General features: G+C 45.8%; 1 long non-coding RNA gene across 1 annotated transcript in view; it reads left to right on the top strand.

The window, feature by feature from the left end:
- Positions 1-7,876: 7,876 nt before the first annotated feature.
- Positions 7,877-13,799, top strand: part of LOC126494822 (uncharacterized) — a 17,320-nt gene continuing 11,397 nt past the window's right edge. The window contains exons 1-2 of the long non-coding RNA XR_007590075.1: positions 7,877-8,262; positions 10,554-10,832. This is a non-coding gene — a long non-coding RNA (uncharacterized lncRNA). The remainder of the gene's footprint in view (positions 8,263-10,553; positions 10,833-13,799) is intronic.

Raw genomic sequence — 13,799 nt, 5'->3', positions numbered from 1 at the left:
AGACACGGTCCCCCCCCCCCCCCCGCCGTGCCCCGTGGGAACCCCTTTCCCACTGAAAGGATGAGCACGCACAATGAAGCAGGTGGTGTTCAACACCACTGCCCTTTGGGTCGTTTGCTCCATGGAGAAGGACAGCGAATCTCCCACTTTAATTTCCCCATGCTTCTGGTGTGTGCACACATGGATGTTGGGCACGTTTCTGAAGGTTTCTATCTCAGTATCAGAGAAGCCCTGGGATAGGAAGGAAGAGTTAGGAAGTATAGGTTGATGCCGGGCCTCTCTAGGAGGGTCATCTGAGTCTAAGGAGGCTGAGGCACTGGCTGTGGTATCAATGGGAGGTGATTTATGATTACAACCTGCCCTCCTCCTCTCTGGTATGCTACTATCTGGAGTATGTCCGATCTTTCCCTAAGCCTCCATCAGGGTTGGATGAATTAGTTCTGTCAGGTTTGGGGTAACCCAAATGGTGGACTTACCTGTCCACTGCCTCCTACCTAGCCCAGCAATCAAGAACTCTAACCCAGTAGGGTATAATGCCACAAGGAAGAAAACGGAAAATAAACCACTGGGAAGAGAAGGGTTAATCTCATGTCACTCTTCCTTCCTATGTGTGCCAGCAATTGGAGATATAACACAATACGCCAGAGCATGCACTGCACCCTGAACTACAAGCTCCCACTCTGAAGCTTTTATTATTAGCTAAGTTAGCAACACTCTGTTACAAGGTACTATCTATCCCCCAGACAAACTACCACCATCTTTATGAGATCAGCTGTGCCTACTTGCAAGACTTCGTTATGACAGAGCCTGTGAATTGCTATCCATTCCTTCCTAGAAGGAATGGGCAGGGAGGATCATTGGACCCTCCTCTGGGTATCCAGCCATTTGTGTGCAGTTCTGTAGACTAGGGGAAGGGAGTTCCATCTATGAGGATGTGGGGAAGCCATCATTATGCTGAGTGAAGACTTTCCAGGGTGGCTGCTTTGGGGTCACCCACACTCCTGACAGTTACCCCTCACTCCTGCTTTTTGAGTAAACCCAATAAACTCATTGGTTCCCCAGGGTAAATTGTGGTGGAATTGTAATTTGGTTTGTCATTGGCACCTTAGAATCTATGCTGCAGGCCTTGTAGACATCCCACTGTGAGTTTTTATCGTAGTTGTTTTGTAATGTTGCCTAGCACACCCCACAACTTCTGCCTTTACAGAAACACCAAATATCCTGTCAACATGGCCTTTACCACATCCCATGACGCAAGCTTACACAGAAAGCCATCTTATAACATTGCAGGAGAGTGTAGGTCAAGGGTCAGAATATGTGAATGAAAATGTCCCCTCCCAAATGTCCTTCAATCATATCACAAGGACATGTGCTCAGCTATGTTCATAGCAGCATTATTTGTCATAGCCAGACCTGGATACAACCTAAATGCCCCTTGACCAAAGACTGGATAAGGAAAATGTGGTACATTTACACAATAGAGTACTACACAGTGGAAAAAAATGACATCTCGCATTTACGGGCAAACGGATGGATCTAGAAAACATCATATTGAGTGAGTAACCCAGACTTAGAAAGGCAAAGAAAATATGTACTTACTCATAGTGGCTTTTAGACATAAAGCAAAGAAAAAACAGCCTACAATTCACAATCCCAGAGAACTTAGACATCAGAGGACCCTAGGAGAGGCATACATAGATCTAATCTACATGGGAAGTAGAAAAAGACAAGATCTCCTGAGTAAACTGGGAGCATGGGGACCATAGGAGAGGGTAGAAGGGCAGGGGAGAGAAAGGGAGGGGAGCAGAGAAAAATATATAGTTTAATAAAGAACACTTTAAAAAGGAACCCAAAAGCAAAGCAAAGCAAAGGTCCCCTCCCTGGGTAACCTACCTTCAGACCTTCAGTTAATATAGAACTTTCCTTCTATTATTTTTTTTAAAGATTCATTTATGTGTGAGTGTTCCACTTGTGTGTATGTATGTGAACCATGTGTACGCCTGATGCCTGTGGAGGTCAGAAGAAAACACTAGATCTCCGAGAAATGGATTTACAGATAGTTATGAGCCATTGTGTGGGAGCTGGGAACTGAACCCAGGTCCCTTGCAAGAGCAACAACTGCTCTTAACTCTTTAGCCCTTCCTATTTTTTCCATTTTTACCTCTCATTCTTTTCTTATTGGTCCATACACTGGGTGTCTGCACCACCAATTTGTCACCAAGTCCCAGAATGACTGTCACAAAGACAGCTCCTTGCAAAGGAAAGGAGCTGGCTGGCATTGGGTCTGCCCTGGACAAGCTTCTGTTCCTGGAGTTTCCAGGTGGAACTGTCTCAGGTGCCTGAGCTCATTGGGGCAATCAGGAATTATACAGAGGCCACTAAAGATGCCCATGAAAGGTAGGTGTAGGATGTGAGTCAAGCCACACCCTCTGAGACGACGCAGCAAGAACTCTTCCTACTAGACATTAAACGTTATAGATCCATTCTGTGACCCTACAGCCCAAACATTCTTTTAGCTGTGAAGTCAAAAATCCTGGTGAGGAAGGTTCCCATGAGCTCAAGTTTCTTCCTTCTCCCTCCCTTCTCCCTCTCTCCTCCCTCCCTCCTCCCTCCCTCCTCCCTCCCTCCCTCTCCCTCCTTCCCTCCCATCCTCCTCCCTCCCTCCTCCCTCTCTCCCTCCCCCTCTCTCTCTTTCTCTCTCCATCTTTCCCTCTCCCTCTCTCCCTCTTCCTCTCTCTCCCTCTCCATCTCTCCCTCCCCCCCCCTCTCTCTCTCACACACACACACACACACACACCATGGACCACTGTCACACTCTATGGGAAAGGAGCCATAAGCATTCAGACTTTGGAACCTTGTACAGAAGGACTCATAAAGGTCTTGGTTCTAAACCCTTCCTTGCCAATAGGTGAGGAACCCTCACAGATGGAAGGATTAGTCCTCTGCTCCTTCTAAATTCCTGCGTCATTTGGCACCTGGCCAACCCCACGACCGTGCCTATTACTGATGAGGAAGAATATTTTTATTTTTTTTAGATGTGTTCATTAGCCATGGGGCATCAAAGCTCACTACTGAAGTCGACCCTCCTATTCCTCTTCCTGTGAGTGAAGGGCTGTTCTGTCCAGTGCCTGCATGAGCAATGTTTTTTTTTGTTTGTTTGTTTTTTGATAGTCCCAATGGCTATAAATTCTGCATTAGGTAGACACCCTGAGACTGCAGTTCCAGGCCTGTCCTGGGCCCCATGCCTTAGGGAACTCATCCTATCCAAACACACTGCTAGATAGTATAACAAAGTATCTGAGAAAAGCAACTTAAAGGAGGGAAGGTTCCTGGGCTCACAGTCTCATAGGCTTCAGCCCATGGTCTGCTGGCTCCGTGACTGTGAGCCTTTGGTGAGCCAGGTCATCATGGCTGCTGAATCGTGTCCGGAGGAGGCTGTTCCCCTCGTGGAGGGTGGGAGGTGGAGAGGTTCTGAGGAACGGTCTGAGGACAAACTGTACTCTTCAAAGACACCCTAGTGGTTTCCTCCAGTGAAGCGCCACCTCTTAATCACCCATTAATCTATGAATTCTTTAATGACTGAGGAAGTTAATGCCCTCACGATCCAATAGTTTTTTGTTTTTTTTTTTTTTTAATTTTCGAGACAGGGTTTCTCCGTAGTTTTTGGTTCCTGTCCTGGAACTAGCTCTTGTAGCCCAGGCTGGCCTCGAACTCACAGAGATCCACCTGCCTCTGCCTCCCGAGTGCTGGGATTAAAGGCATGCGCCACCACCGCCCGGCACGATCCAATAATAGCACGACTTGATGTAGACCAAGCTTTCATCATATGAGCTTTGGGGGGAGGACTCCTCATGGCTTACTCCTGCTCTTGTATAACAAAGGACCCAGCACTCAGGTCTGTCACAGCATGACTCAGCATCCACTTATCCACTCCTGGGATGAATACAGAAATGCTTGCACCAAGACCATCAGTGGAAATGCCTGATGCATGCTGGGAGGGTTTCGAGTGGTGGCAACATCCCGCTACACGTTGGACTGTAGGGAGAAGCTGAAAACCTGCTGTGGGAAGACCGTCAAGGAAGCCGCCACAGTCTCTCCTTCCGAAAGGTGTACACAATCTATCCTGGCATGCTGGGGACCTGTCCCCTCGGGGTGCTCTCTGCTCATTATCTTCTCTCCCTGTTCCAGTCTATGCAGTGAAACTCAGAATCAGCAATGGACATGCAGTACTTGCAATATTAAACAAGCGTTTTTGCTTTTAAATTGTGCATTAGCTTTATTTAACCGGGGAGCCTCTTTTTGGATTCTTGCTCTGGGTCCTGTAGATATGGGAATAGACCCAGCCAGGACCTATAAAGACAGGGTGGTTGGTGAGGAGAATCCTTGGGCCCAAACCACTTCCCATCTGTCCTTCTCACAAACCCTAGTGATTGGAAGTCATCAGGTACCGCTTCTTCCTTGGCTGTGATCTTAAGTGACCTGACTATTGCCTAAGGAAAGCTTAGTCAATAAGGCGAGTCATGGGGCTAACCAAGACATCTTCTTGTCTCTCTTGCTATCTGTATGTCTGGGCTCAGGTTTTCCTTAGAGAGAAGCAAAACAAATCCAAGCTGAGTGCGGCGGTGCTCACCTTTGATCCCAGCACTCAAGAGGCAGAGACAGGTGGATCTCTGAGTTTGAGACCAGCCTGGTCTACAGAGTGAATTCCAGGACAGCCAGGACTACAAAAAGAAACCCTGTCTCAAAAAAAACAAAAACCAAACAAACAACAAACAACAAACGAATGCAAGCAGACTCTGAGCCACTCTACTGAGCTGACCCTGGCTGGCAAGGAGGACGAGCCACCTAATCCACAGAACTGTGAAGAGAAGAAATGATCATCGCCTGCTAAGCCACCAGATTGCAGGGCAATGTATTCTGCAGCCACGGCGAATTGATCACCATCTTTCGTGGTCATGGAAGATGGATTTGTCTTATCTGTAGGTTGGTGAAAATCATAGTTTCTCATTCAGGAAGTAATGTCCCACTTTCAATGAAGCCAGCACTGGCTGCAGGGGGACAACACACATGTTAGCAAAGTTCTTCTAGTTCAGGTGGAGCTGGAAAGGAATGATGCATGGAAAAGAGGGGGGCTGGAACCAGGGGAGGAGGGAAGAGGGACAGGGTGGCCTTTGTGCCCACCAACCTGTGTGTGTGTGTCTGTGTAAGCGTCCATTTCTTTGGGAAGAATTTCATGTTTAGGAGGCAATCAACGCTTAACATGATCACAATTCTTTAAGAGCTGTTTTGTGAAGTGGTGGGCACATGTTTGTGTCTTCCTGCACCCACTTTTCCATGAAGAGATGAGGTTCCCTTCCCTGAGGAAAACATTCCATGCAGTGGTTATTCCCCAAAGCCCTCCAGCCGGTCACGATGCCTACTTCTTTGCTGTGGTGTGGACCCACTTCCCGAGTTGGATGGTAGGGATGCTTTGGGGGCAGTTTTTCAGACTGTCATGAGGGGAGAGCCGCATTGCCTCTGGCAGTGAAGGATTGGTGGCAGCAACTGTGTCCGGTCGACCTACAAATACTCAAACAGAGCTGAGCTCAGAGTTTCACGGACCGCTTGTCCTGAGCTCCCGCCTCCCCGCCACCCCTGTCATTCTCAGAGTATGAACCCGTAAACTGGTTTTCTCTCAGTGCATTTTGAGGGTGCTTTATGGGGTGTGAAATTAAAACTCAAGGATTTCCCATTTCCCACTCCTGGACTCTTACCTGGTCCCCGCTCAGGGAAATTTACCGCCTGGGTTGGGACTCTTTGAGAGGACTGTATCCTGATCGCCAGGACCCAAACACACCCAACCCGGTGTCCTCCTCTCTTTCCATCTTCCCTCCTCCCCCTGGTTCCAGTTCCTCTCTTTTCCATGCTGTCTTTATCCAAGATAAAAAGAAGCTGCCCTGCCTGTCACTTTGTCCTCGCCTGACAGGTGTTCACACCCCTGGAAAGTACCCAGGACTCCCTGCTGTCCCCAGGTCCTGTTGTCCCCTTATCAACCCCTGAGACCACAAGAAAGGTCAAATTTGCTTCTCTTTAAAGCCTGTCATTGTACTGATATCATATCTTGTTCTTGAAGGGGTGGCGTTTGAATGTTTGTTGACATTTATTAAGTCCTCATTCTGGGCGGGTCAGAACCAGGGTGTGGTGCGAGTCTGTAGTGTTGGACACCAAAACACAAAACAAAACTAAGTCCACTTGGTAATCAAGATAAGCAATAGTTTATTGCAAAGTGATAATTAAATGCAAAATTTTAAAAATATCAAAATCATTGTTACCAGTCTTTTCTGTTCTGTTACACCAAAGTTTGCAACATACTTCTTGGATCTGGACCCCTGGAAGTCTAAAGAGGAACAGAGCAGAAACCCTGCTTCACCCAGCCTGTCCCTGTTCTGATATTAGTCTTCTCTGACCCGTTGGCACCAGTGCCCTTCCAACTAAGAAGAAACAAACTGATCGGTCACAAAGACACAGCTATCATTTTCTAAAGGGCACAGAGGAAAAGCCTCGCCCAAGGGGTTAGAGGCTGAATTTTATGATCTGTTCTTTCCCCTTGGCAGCCAGGCAGGATTGAGGGGAAGAGGGCCCTGCTACAGAACATCCTTATCCCTTGAGGGCCGGGCGGCACAGAGGAACCCTGCACAGCCCTGTGCCTGGTTTAACTTCATCTGGGGTTGCGATTTACAAGATGTCATATCGGGCAACCAGAGACAAATGTCAAGTAAGCAACACCCTCCATTCCCTGGCACCCCTGAATCCACCAATCAGTTGGTCCTTTGTAAAGAATGTATTTGAGCTGGGCAGTGGTGGCACATGCCTTTAATTTCGACATTTGGGAGGCAGAGGCAGGAGGATCTCTGAGTTAGAGGCCAAGCCTGGTCTATGGAGTGAGTTCTAGGACAGCCAGGGCTATACAGAGAAACCCTGTCTCAGAAAGAAAAAAAAAAAGAAAGAAAACAAACAAACAAACAAAAAAAGACTGAAGAATGTCTCTGTAGTCCGTTGTTTCCTCTTGGTTTTTACATCATCATCTTACTCCAGTCTGTCCTTCACTTAGACGACTGTCATGGTCTCCTGCCGAATCTCCTACTTTGTTCTTACTCCTCTTGAATTTGTTCTCCATTCTGAAACAATGATCTTTCTGAGTGCTTGTCAGGCCCACTCCAGTTGGCCAACAACCCTTGACTAACAACGCTCCAACTTCCCAGCTTCATTGGCCTGCTGGTCATGTGAGGAGCACCCCGAGATCATCTCAGCCACATGACCTTTCTTGGATTCTCTGCCTGGGGTGCTTTCTTTCCTTGGCTTCATTTTTGGCCAGACTTCCTTCGCTTTTCAGGCTTCAGGGAACACTGTGACATTTTTACTCTCTGTCCTTTCCTGGCTGGTTCAGGTTCTTTGAGGTCCCAGCCACCATCTGTGATCATCTTGATCATCTGCACACTTGAGAACTGACCCCCCACTTCCCAGGAAGAGGGAAGTCCTGTGAGGGTGGGAACTGTACCTGTATGGGCACAGCTCTGGAGACGCTAGAGCAGGACCGAGCAAAAGTGGAATGAAGGACCCTGGGAAGCTGAGGTGAGTGGGGTGGGTGGTGGGGTTTCAGCGAAGGTACAACATTCGAAAGACACTTTGAAAAGCACACAGAGAGGGTGAAGCTGAGAACTGTGGAGAAGACAGGAACCCAAAGAAGCAAATACACAGAAGACAGAGACCAGTGTTCAGGTTTGAACTTCCGAAGGAACATGTTTTATTACACGGCCACAATGTGGGTCACTTGTCCCCTCTTCCTAAGACCTTTGCTGCTTCTGGCTTCAGGCTCCAGTTCTCTCTGCCTCAGTCTGAATTGTTGGGGTCTGGTGACCCAGTTGAGCCCAACATGGCTTTCCTATAGCACCCCCTCTGCTTTCTCCAATGTTCAGATAAGATGTCAGTGATTAATGTCTAATGTTGCAGTCACAGGCCCCCAGGCCCTCGAACATCACAGGACCGGTTGACAGAGTGTCCAAGAAACACTTCAGAACAGAATGGAATTCAGCACACTAGGGACCAGTGGGGAAAGTGGGGATTCCCCCATCTCACGAAGGATGGCTTCCAAACAGTGTGACCCTGTCCAGGCCCTTCCTGCCCCATGAGGTAGCCATGATGGTTCATCCTGTGAACTCTGGTATGAAGATGGCTTCAGTACCAACCAGTCTGGTCTCTAGACTGTGGAATAAGGGCTCAAAGGTGAGTTAGTGAGGCAGGTGAGGGCCGAGGATGTGCACCACCCTCCTTCCTGACCCTGCCCTCTTTCTTTTCTTTTCTTTTCTTTTCTTTTCTTTTCTTTTCTTTTCTTTTCTTTTCTTTTTCCTTCCTTCCTTCCTTCCTTCCTTCCTTCCTTCCTTCCTTCCTTTCTTTCTTTCTTTCTTTCTTTCTTTCTTTCTTTCTTTCTTTCTTTCTTTCTTAAGGCGGTAGGATGAGCTCAAAGATGAGCCAAAGCAAACCAAGGAAGTCTCAGATCACGAAAAGTTCCACCATGTTTCAGGAAATGATCCCAAACAACAGCACAAACTGAGAAAGAGCCATGAGATTGAGCTAGTTCTGTGTTGTTCTTTGTTTAAATAATAGCGACTTCGCCCATTTTTTAAGTGTGAAATTTCAAATATTACTTTTCAAAATCCTTATTTGCTGGCTCAGTTGCTCATCCACCCCACCCTCTACTCCAGCCACCCCTCAGTCTTCTTCCTTCCTCTGATGCCAACATATTAGGTCTGCCTCTTCATGCTTCTTCAAGCCCAAGCCTGAAAATCCCCCTTCATAATGGTCGTCTTCTGCCTCCCCCTGCGTCTCCACTCTTGGTGGGTCGCTGCTGGCCTCTCCTTTAAGAGTCTTCGTCCCACTGATGGTAATAAAGTGTGGCTCACAGAGGGTGGCCTTGAGCCACACTTTATGGATTTGACAGAAAACAATGCATTAGCTATCTGGAACCTCCTGGAATCCTCCAGGAGATACAGCAGCAATTGCTACTGTCCTTTTTCATAGCTGGGTGGAAGTGGAAAGAGCCAGGCTAAGCTATTTCCAAAGGGACTCAGACAAGCTACTCTGTTTCCCTGAAATGGCTGGAGGTGACTTAGTCTCAGATTAGAAATGAGTCTAAACCAAAAATCAGCCAAACAAATAAAACAGTAAGTCAAATCAGCAACACCAGTATTGGCTTGCAGCCACCAGAATGTGTCAGCTTCTTTATCCTTCTCTCGTATCTAACCAAGCACAGCATCCTTTTGTAGGTGTGAAGGAGTTAAAGATATGCTATTTGAAAATATGCTGCACTGGCATATAGACTATTTTTAATTAGAGACATTCAGAGAAATCATGGGTACAGGTTAGTCCTTCATTTCAGTTCTTTTTATGGGGGGGGGTTTCGAGACTGGGTTTCTCTGTGCTTTGAAGTCTGTCCTGGAACTAGCTCTTGTAGACCAGAACTCACAGAGATCCACCTGTCTCTGCCTCCCAAGTGCTGGGATTAAAGGCGTGCGCCACCACCACCTGGCTTTATTTTGGTTTTTGAAAGCAGGTATATTCCCAGGTGGAAAATGTTTCCCTCTGTGTAAACTTTGTTATCTTAATCTTCTTTTATCTTCTGAGTCACTGTTCGATTCCAAACTACCTACCTACTGCAAGCCCTTTATCATTTCGTAGCTGCTATTCTTTGCCTAGCTTAACCTGTAAGCTACTGAGGCTGACGGCCTCTTCAGGTCATTTCTTTATGATGCCCTGTACCACCCAAGACATGCATCAAATAAACACTGTCACTTTCCTCCCACCAATGGTGTTCACACCAGGCTCATTCTCAGCCCAAGATGGGACCCTACGAAGGATGTATAGTTTTGTTCTCCCCTACATTAGTTAGAAATTTCTTTCTTTTTTTTTTTTCAAGACAGGGTTTCTCTGTGGTTTTGGATCCTGTCCTGGCACTAGCTCTTGTAGACCAGGCTGGCCTCGAACTCACAGAGATCCGCCTGCCTCTGCCTCCCGAGTGCTGGGATTAAAGGCTTGTGCCACCACCGCCTGGCTAGTTAGAAATTTCTTACATAGTGTTTAATGCTCCCTCAAACTCTAGTATGGTCACAAGGGTTAAGGAACTTGTCACTGGCCTGGTTATGAAGTAGCTGAGAATTGAAGATGGCGTGTCAATTCTGAGGTTCCAAAGTTAATTCCCTGAATTAACATCAAAGGTTCATTTGTCTATAAAGGTCATAAAACCTTTTCAAATTAGTTTCCATACTTATGAGAAGGTAGTTGATTCATTCTGTCTGCGCGCTCTCTCTTTCTGGTAGGCCAATTGTGGTGCTTAGAAATAACGCAGTCACTCAGTGTAGTTCTCTGCACGGCAGACGTTTTTATTAAGTGATTATTAGGAGTCAAGGGTGATCTTGTGGGAAGGACTTGGATTCTCCACTTGGGCCTCATGGGTAATAACAAGCAGGATAAATCTTGGAATCTCTGCCCTCATTTTGCATCTGTCTCCACTGTCCTAGAACCTTGGATTAGATTCCTTCTTGACCCTGCGTGTTGGTGTGTTAATCATTTGAGGCTGTCTGTCTCAACACGAGTGATAAAAGATTGGCTTTTCTCCAAACTGACGTAGCCTTTCTCAACTCACCTCGAGACGGAAGACATCAAAAAAGCGTGACTAAAGTGTTTCATTGCTCTCTTTTACAACATCCTGTGCCATGATCCCTGGAAAGAAGGCATTGCCCAAAACCCCAGGTCATCATGTATTCCAGGAACAGTGAGCTCAGACCGACCAGCACATGGTAAGACTGCCCCCCCTCTCAGTGGGGCAACAACCACATGATAGTAACTGGCACTGTCTCTCCACACAGGAATGATTACTTCATGGGGGCAGAGCTGCCTCCTCCAGTGACGGCAGAAGTGACATCTGCTGAGCCACCACCTCTGTTCACCCAAGCTGGGTCTTAGGCACAGCTCTTACCCTTTGTCCCAATTCTTGCCCTGTGTAAACCTTAAGTTCATGTCAGTACATGAAGAGGTCTAGGATGTCTGGTCTCCTGTCTTTCCAGTGTGGCCATATTGGTTGATCCTTTCCTGCTTTCCATCACAAATCTTCCTGTTGGTTTACATATGCCCCTGTTTAGAAATATCATTGTGCATATGTTAACTCAGAAAAAGACAGTACATTATTTTCAGTTGGGGGCTAGTTGCAAGTGGGGCCTCTACGACTCTTTGTATGTAGGATTTAAAAAGCAATTAATATTAGCTTTAAGAGCTGTTTATTTCCTGATTTACAGAACTAGACCTAAACCGTACAGAAAAAGAGCTGGTCAAAATACCAGAAAAATCTAACTCGCTTCTATTCTAACAATAAAAACAAAACATCAAATGCGAAGTCTTTATGAAAAGTATACACATTACTGCTTGGATATTAAACAAGGCAAAGCTTAAAAAATGAAATCCAAACAAAAAGCTCATTTTTCCTTCCAAATCATAATTCAGAATAAAATGTTGAGAATAACAGAATAACATGTTTATTGCCGTTTGGCTTATTGATTAGTGAATGGATTGAATGGTTGATTAAAACTGGCTCATGGTTATTGAGACCAGAACTAGAAAATTAGAATCTTGTGGTGGATGAAAGGGATATACATTCTCATGAAAGTTAGATGGCAAAGGTATGGTTATGTGAAACACTTAAATCACAAACCGTGTTGAGTGGCTGGAAGGAAAAGCCCAGGGTGCTTTGCGAGATGATACCAGAAAACCCTAAAAGTGGATTTCAGGGGCAGGGAAGACTTCTCCTGGGACCCACCTTTTAACCTAAGAGCTTCAGAGTGGAAGTAAGTTAGGGTCAGAGTAGGAGAGAGCCCCCCCAAAAGGAGAGTTGAGGAAAAAATGTGCAAGACTTTGAAGGGAGTCCCACGCTCCCCAGAAAAGACCAATGCGAGTCCTCGGATTTCCCTTTGGTCTTTCTTGTTCTATGAAGACTTGCCCCTTTCATTGTCTTAGAATTATCGTAGGAACCTGTAAATGGGAGAAACTTACACTGAGGTAGAAAGGTAAGAAAGTTCCATCTGGAAAGAACAAATCTGGTTCAGTCTGTAAATTTATTTCAGCTTTCCTGATGACTAGTAAAAGTGTGTGTATGGATTCTCCATTGAGTTATTTTTCTTTTGCTTATGAATACCCAAATGTTCTAGCAACATTTGCTCAAGGGATTCTCCTCCTTCCCCACACCCCTGGCTTGGCTTCATACTTGTTTAAAATATATGTGCTATATAGAGAGGGGAAATGTGCTGTAAGTGTAAGGGGTTCTAGACTCTTAATTCTGTTCCATTGATCAAAATCTTGGTCCTTATGTCTCAACCACACCATCTCCATTGCTGTAGTTTTGTGGTAAGTTGCAAAATCAGGAAGGGCGAGTGCTCTGGCTCTAATCTTTGTTAAGTCAGAGAATCTCATGAAAGATCTGAACCTTCTGGGGAGGCAGTGGCTTTCCTCAGGAGTGGGTCTCTGAGCCAACCTCTGTCTACCCATGCTGCCGGGTTACCCAGTACACTCTGCTGGCTAGAGAGAAACGGGGATGACTCCAACTGAGCACAGGGCTATCGTAAGTGTGGGCCACAGACAGGAGTCAGTCTGCGAACTGTTACCAGATGAAGCCAGTGCATAAATGGTGCACAAGTGTGCACAGCCAGGGGCTGGAGAGATGACTCAGTGGTTAGGAGCACTGGTTGCTCTTCCAGAGGACGCAGGTTCAATTTCCATCACCCACATGGTAGCTCAAAACTCTCTATAATTCCAGTCCCAGATGATCCAGCACCCTCACACAGATACACATGCAGGCAAAATACCAATACATATAAAATAAAAATTAAAATAAAAATAATATTTGTGAAAGTGTGCATAGCCATCGGGCAGGAATATCACTCGGGTCCCTGAACAGCAAACCCTCGCCTTGCAAGTGAGTGCCTATCAGGCCAATCATCACCTAGTCATGCTCCAAGAAACCAAGCTGAGCATGGTGAGAATCTAAGGCTAGTTTGTCAACCGCAACTATAAGAGATTAATCTTATATTAGCTTGTCAAGTGTAATATAAAAAATATTAAAACTGGAAACCCTTTTTTAGAGGAAAGGTCCTCTAAACTTACCCATATTTGTGTAAAATAATCTTTGAAACTGGTGGAGGTTTGGAGATGGATTGGAATCTGTTTTCTAGGGCTTTATTTTGGAAAAAAATTTAAATGCATTTTCTGAGCTGAAACTGCCTTAGCATGCCCATTTCACACAGACTAAAACCAGATACCCTTTCCATTGTCCTCAGCGTCCCTTCAGAAGTTCTCTGGTATGGATGTCACCAAATCAGAATCCCAAACAGCCTAAGTGTATGCTATCCTCAGCCCTGAGGTGAGCTACCAGCTCATCCCAGCCGCTGGCAGACAGGCCAAATGAGCAGGAAGGAAACCAATCTGCAAGGACAACTGCACCGATAGAACGGCATGTATTCACAGCACGCATAGAGGCATTCAACTGGGGTAATCAGTTTTCAGTCTAACATTCTGTCTAGTTATAATGGGAATTGGAAAATTAACAAGCACAATAGTGATTTTATGACTGCATGCTTTTAATGAACATGAACAAATTTTATCTTTTTGTATTATACTATACTTCTAACAATATTTACTGAAATATAATTTTATTTGCTGTCTCTAAAATTAACTTTTAAGATTGGGATTGTACTTTATGTGCCTTTTATTTGTTTATT

This window comes from Alexandromys fortis, unplaced genomic scaffold, assembly GCF_014885135.2.
Source record: "Alexandromys fortis isolate MF-2015 unplaced genomic scaffold, M_Fortis_MF-2015_v1.1 scaffold_412, whole genome shotgun sequence".
NCBI classification, from domain to species: Eukaryota; Metazoa; Chordata; class Mammalia; order Rodentia; family Cricetidae; genus Alexandromys; species Alexandromys fortis.
Note: the sequence above shows the minus strand (reverse complement) of the source record. Positions and strands in the feature narration are given on the sequence as shown.